At 36.3% G+C, this 6,259-nt stretch overlaps 1 long non-coding RNA gene across 1 annotated transcript; it reads right to left on the bottom strand.

Annotated features, from left to right (window-relative positions):
- Window positions 1-357: 357 nt before the first annotated feature.
- LOC111737782 lies at window positions 358-3,735 on the bottom strand. Its single transcript, XR_002779560.1, has 2 exons — window positions 1,686-3,735; window positions 358-1,247 (listed from the first exon to the last, which is right to left on the bottom strand). It is a non-coding gene; the product is annotated as an uncharacterized LOC111737782 (long non-coding RNA).
- Between the last annotated feature and the right edge of the window lie 2,524 nt (window positions 3,736-6,259).

Below are 6,259 nucleotides of genomic sequence, written 5' to 3'. Positions count from 1 at the left end.
TTCCTTCTCCTAAATCTCATCTAAGATGATGCTGAACATGTGACAGACACTCAGTTGATACTTAGTATGTTCTTAATACTTACTATTTTGATTGATTATTGTTTAAGATGTAATGACTGTTGGATTTGGGGAAAATGAACATGTAAACACACTTTTCACAAAATGCATTCTCCCATTTTCATTTCTAATTCTGAACTATCGTGATGGCATTGGACCAGTTATTTATTTGATACATGGCATTTTAGGGCTTAATTTCAGCACAATGAGAAAAATCACTTTAGGTACCATCTGTGTAAAACTCTTTGTGACCCTTGCAAATTGAGGACAATAATACCTAAATAAAATATAATAGACTCATTCACACTGACAAATACAGAAAGCTTTATGTTAGTAAAGAAATTTTCCAGAAACACTATGACCAGCATTTTACAGTCTCTGACATGTAAGGGACTTACATGTCCTTATTGTCTTCGAACACAGAAACATCTCAGGTCCAACACCCAAGCCCTCATCTGCAACTTTCATATATTCTTCTTTTTGTTTGTCTTAAATTCAAATCCCTTCTGCAGAGATCTGTGCACCTGCACACGAGCAGCCAGGTGTTCAGCTGTTTAAACAAAAAACAACCACCAGCATGCATCTATCTATGTTATACTTACACTCGGTGGACTGGGGGAAGCAGATACAGATGTTATAGGCAAAGCCCACAGGCCAGAACAATAAAAAGGAACAGAATTGAATAAAGATAAATGCTGAATGTTTTTTCCCAGAGAAAGGTTAGCAAACTCAATTTCAGGAAAACAAAAAGGCAACACAGACTAATCTGTGGAACTTATTCGCATTTGGAAATAAGTTGGATTCACTGAAAAATAACAAATATATATACATACAAATATATATCATATATCTACATTCATCAGAAATCATTATGGTCAGTGCATCAGGATGACAATAACAGGATGACATTATAACCAAAGCTTATAAAGAAAGGCATAAACTATTCTTCAGGAACTGAAGTCTCTTCAGGAACCAGCTGACTTGTATTCTCCAAAGCTTAGAAGTTTCAAATCTCTGCTAGTCCAAGACACTAAACTTTTTAAACCTAAAGGACCTAGAAAATCATTTTTGCAAATATATCTGATACTGTGGGGTTTTTTGTTGTTTGTGTGTGTGTGTGTGTGTGGTTTTTTGGTTTTTTTTAAGACTCAATCTGTAGATGACTCAAATATTTTCCAGGTTTTCCAATCCTTGTGGGGGAAAAAAAGAAAAGAAGATGAGACTAATTAGTGGGTTTTTTCTGCCTGGTTGTTAAACACCCTAATTACTTCAAGCACCATTACCACTACTTGCACATAAGCCATCCTTTGAAAATACTTTTCAATCTAAACTAAAATTGATGCTAATTTCTTCTGAGAATACAGCCAATATTAATACAATTTGGAGATTTATTGGATTTATTTTTTTAATCTTAAGGGGGATGTCAGTATTCTAAGTGCATACAAAGGAGATAATCTACTACCATTTGAAATGGAACCAACAACTAAAAATTTCAGAAAGACTGCACATTTTTTACAGAATGGAATGTGTTATAATTATATATCATGTACCATAACCTTTATTGCTGACTTGCTATTATTTTGATACTACAATATTTTTCTATATTCCTTCATGTAAAATTTACTTACATTAGAATTATATTATTGGGTCTTTTTTCTCTCCTGCTTTGGTACTGGATAGAATTGCTTTTTTTCTGATTATTATCTTGATAAATCAACATCTGGTACAGCTCGTGCAGACATTTTGCATTATTTTCTTTACCATAAATTCAATGGGTTAATAAATCATGACATTGTTTCTATAATAAACTGTAACAAAGAAACCAGACACTAGATAAATATTAATTGATCAAATCTTAATGTGATCCATTTTAGTGGCACTCAACCTGAGTTTTGTAAGTAAATTCAGTCAGTGATGAGAACCATAATGTGCAAAAGGCAGCACTTACTAAATTTGTAAGAATGAATGAGGTTTAGTGCTCGCCCTCAGGGTTGGGAAGAAAACATGTACACGAATAACTATGATACAAGGCAGAATATGATCAATACCAATAGTGTTACAAAACAATATCAAGGTTCTGGGGAAGATGAAAAATTACACCTCGTTGGGAGAATCAGAAAAGCTTCACGAGGGAGGTGACCCCAGTAGTACATCTTCAAGGATTCACTGGGCAGAAATGAAAGGTGATCATCCAGAAAGAAAGAACAAGAAGAAGAAAAGCTTGAAGGTGGAAGGCAGCACTCAGAAGGCATGTGTAGTCAGTTGTGTCTGTACTGTGGAAATACATAGAGCCTTGAATGCTAAACTGAGACGTTTTTAAAAATTTAATAGACAATGAGCAACTAGTGGTAGTTTTGAAACAAGATGGGCAACATGAAGATTAATATGAAATCCATGTGTAAAACGAGCAAGAAATGAAAGAATAAAGACATTCAGAGACTAATTGGGAAGTAAGAAGGCTCCCAGGAGGAGATAAGTAAAAAATGAAGGTTTGAATAATGGCAAAGGGGATATAGGGAAGAAATTGAAATCAAAAGGTAGTACAGAGGAAAAAATAACTGGCTTCGCCAACCACTGTGGTGCCATAAACAGGAACGGGAACAACAGGGAAAGAAGAAGGATGTGCTTTTGAGGATGGAGCACCTAACATATGAATGCTTTGTACATAACAAAGGCAACCCAGCCAGAGACCCACCATCCTCATGTATCGCTTTCCTCTCTCAGGGTCAGGGGTTCTAGAACTCGCCTAGCCATCGCGTGGTCATTTCTGAGGCTTTCTACAACATGATAGAATATATGAGAACCTCCTGACATCTCACTCCTTATTCTACTGCTCATTCATTCAACACAGTAAATTCGAGTGCTTACCATCAAGAGACACTACGCTTAACATACTCGAGGAGAAGACACTCTCCTCACCTTTATGGTTCTAATAGTCTTGCCCTGATGCCACTCTGGCAGAGAAGGACATGTTTTCTTGGTGCTTGTCTTTTTTCATTTTGTTTTTTCATGGAAATGGCTTTACTGTTTTGTGGATTTGAAAAAAGTGTAAAATTTGCAAAAGAAAATACACACATTTAAATAAAAGATGTGGAAGTAAAGTTGGGGAAAATCTCAGGAAAGAAAGCAAAAAAAGAGAAACACAGGAGAGAAGAGAGTACGAAAATATTAAGTAGCACTCTCAGAAGGTCAACGTCTAAAAAGTGGACATTCTCAAAAGAAAGAAAAGAGAAAATGAAGGAAGAAAATCATCAAAAAAATAATTTAAGGCAATTTCCTAGAATTGAAGGACACAGCTTTCCAGACTAAATGACTCCTGAGCACCCAATGCAAAAGATGAAAATAGACCTATGCCAACACATATATCATACATTTTCAGAATAGTAGAGATAATGAGAGCATTTAAACTTCCAGAGAGAAAGCGATACAAAAGCCCTTCACACCCTCCAGTGGTACCTTCCCCCAATACAATAGAGCCCAGCCCCATGTCTACCCATCTCCCCTCAAATGTAAGTCAGATTGTGTCCCTCTTCTGTTTAAAACCGTCTTGTGGCTTACAAGGCTCTCAAAAAATATATATAAAGATAAAGAACACAGGGATATTAGGCTTTAAGACAGCCTTTAAAGCTCAATGACTCTTACGAGCATTAATATTTTTGAATGGATAGATAAAGGATTCTGCTTTATAGAGAGCTACCAAAATGGAATTTTTCTTCTTCCTGCCTCACTCTTCAGGTCTTGTGTTCTCTTCACTTTCCAGTTTTTCTTTAGTCATCATTCTACACTTTTCAATGTAGAATGTTGGCAAGACCAGTATTTATGTCACATAAATTGCTCCTGAATAGGATTTTTAATGTGAGAAGTCATAACGAGGTTTCAAAAGAGCAAATGAGAAATGGGTACAGTTCCCATGAGAATCAAGATTCTCTCAATTCTCCATGGAGTTATGGTGAGGAAAAGAAGGCACGTGTTGAACATAGAACAGTTCTACCTGATCAAACTAGGCTTCCCAAATTTGCATTGACCATCGGATGATCATGAGTCTATAAAGTAAGAACTAATATATGCCTTGATTAACATAAAAAGTGCAGAATATATTTCCAACCGAACTGAATTGATGAAATGGACCCCTAGGTTCTTCAAACTAATAAGCTGATACTTTTAGGTTTAATTCATTCAGTAAATATTTATTAAACACTCACTTTATTCCAGGCATTTTATTCAGGTGTTGGGGACACAGCAATGAAATGCATGCCCCCTTGCAGCTTACTTTCTAATGGCAGAGTCAGATAATAAATAAGACAAGGTAGAGTTATGGGATGCACAGTGACTGGGGTGAAAGTTCATGAAAAATGGATTACTTTAGATAGATGGTCAGAGAGACACTCTCGGGAGATATTTTTCACTTGAGACCTGAATAATAAGATTTAGCCACCAAAGGAACAGGAAAGGACAGGCACAAAAAAAGGACAAGGGTAAGGGCGCCGAGATAGAAAGGAGGTGAAGTGTCTGAAAAATGAAAATGAATACAAACGGGTCATAGTATAATAAAAGATGAGGAAGAAGGTACAAGATGAGATTGGGGAAGTAAGAAGGGGCCATGTTATGTAAGCATTGGATAGGCCATGGGAAGCAGTATGGATTTCTCTTCTTCATATGGAGAAGTGGTTTTCTGGAAAATTCTCAATAATATTGTTTCTTTCATATCATTTTCCATGCTCCTGTATTCATTTCCCATCAAATTCCAAGAAACAAGCAAATGCAACGAAAACGTTTTCTTTGTCTTATTCATAATTTCATTCGACCATATTGTCACCTAGTAAATAAAGAAATTTTTTTAAAATAAGGATATAGTTCTATCTCATTCATGGGGAACAACAACAAAAAAAAGCATTCTTAATGAACGAATCAAAGAAATTCAATATCATGTCTAAATAGTTTTCCTTCTTGCACTACTCCATGTAACATGGATCCCGAAAGAATAAGATTGCTCGGTGTGCCACCACCCTAAACAAGCAGGGACTGGTGTGGCAGGCTTGAAATCTCTATTCAAGCTAGTTACTGTAGCAAACTGCCTCATTATTTCAAGGTACTTTTAAAATTTTCATGTTCTTCCCTCCTGTTTTGTTGTATATATGCAGGAGTTTCTCCTTACCTTCTACTCTTTATTAATCTTACCTCTGATAGTGTAAGCATCATCCAGCAATAGAAGCACAGGCTTCTTCTAAAGGTGCTTGGTTAGGGTTTACCAGCCTATATAAAACAAACCATTTACTTCGATTCAAGGGATCCATAAAGCGGAGAGTCATGGAGGAGTGTTTGCTAGCTCGGGCAAGAGTAACAGTACACAATTGAGACAAAACTATTTCATCCGAAGGCTTTAAGGGATCTATTTTCTGGTGTCACCTTTTCTGTAATACACAGCTGCCCCGAATAATGCAAGAATCAAAACTTGCCACAAGGACTGAAACCAAAATACCAACTCTACAGCTCTGCAGGAACATTCACCTGTCATCTCCACTGCGAAGTTAATGAAATGTTACTAAACTGTCATTCTTTTTAAACACTTAATAAGATGGGTTTGTTTCTTCTGTTAGAAAACTAAGTCCATAAAATTAAGATGTCTTAAAAATGATAAAGTATTTTCTTTGTTTAAAATAGCATATATGTTGAGTCAAAAGAGAGTCTCTGATCCTGTGAACAATTATATCACAATATGGGTATCTCAAGTCAGTGTGTTTATAGGATGCATGCTAAAATCTTAACCTCACAATTGCTCTTTCATCCCCACTTTGCGTCGATCAACAATTCTTGCTGGTTCTACCTCCAAATCTCTAACCAAATCCATGCCCTCCACTCCACCTTACGCTGCCTTAATTCAGGCTCTTATCATCTCCCAGACAAACTATTCTAAAGAGCCTCCAATCAAAACTCCTACTGATTCTTCCTGACTGAGCTCAAATGCCACCTCCTCTTTGAAGACTCCCCAGCTCTCCAAGGCATGATTAAATCACTTTGCCCAGTAGCTCTTGGTACACATCACTCTCATAACACAGATTATCCTCTACTCCGGTGCTGCAAGTAAAAATCTGCAAGCCACAGGTGTAATTTTAAATGTTCCAATAGCCTCATTAAAAAGGTAAAAAGAAATTAGTGAATTTTAATAACAATTGACTTAACCAGGTGTATCTAAAATATTATT

The sequence above is a fragment of the Pteropus vampyrus genome, unplaced genomic scaffold (genome assembly GCF_000151845.1).
Source record: "Pteropus vampyrus isolate Shadow unplaced genomic scaffold, Pvam_2.0 Scaffold31, whole genome shotgun sequence".
NCBI classification, from domain to species: domain Eukaryota; kingdom Metazoa; phylum Chordata; class Mammalia; order Chiroptera; family Pteropodidae; genus Pteropus; species Pteropus vampyrus.
This window is presented reverse-complemented; position numbering and strand designations above follow the sequence as displayed.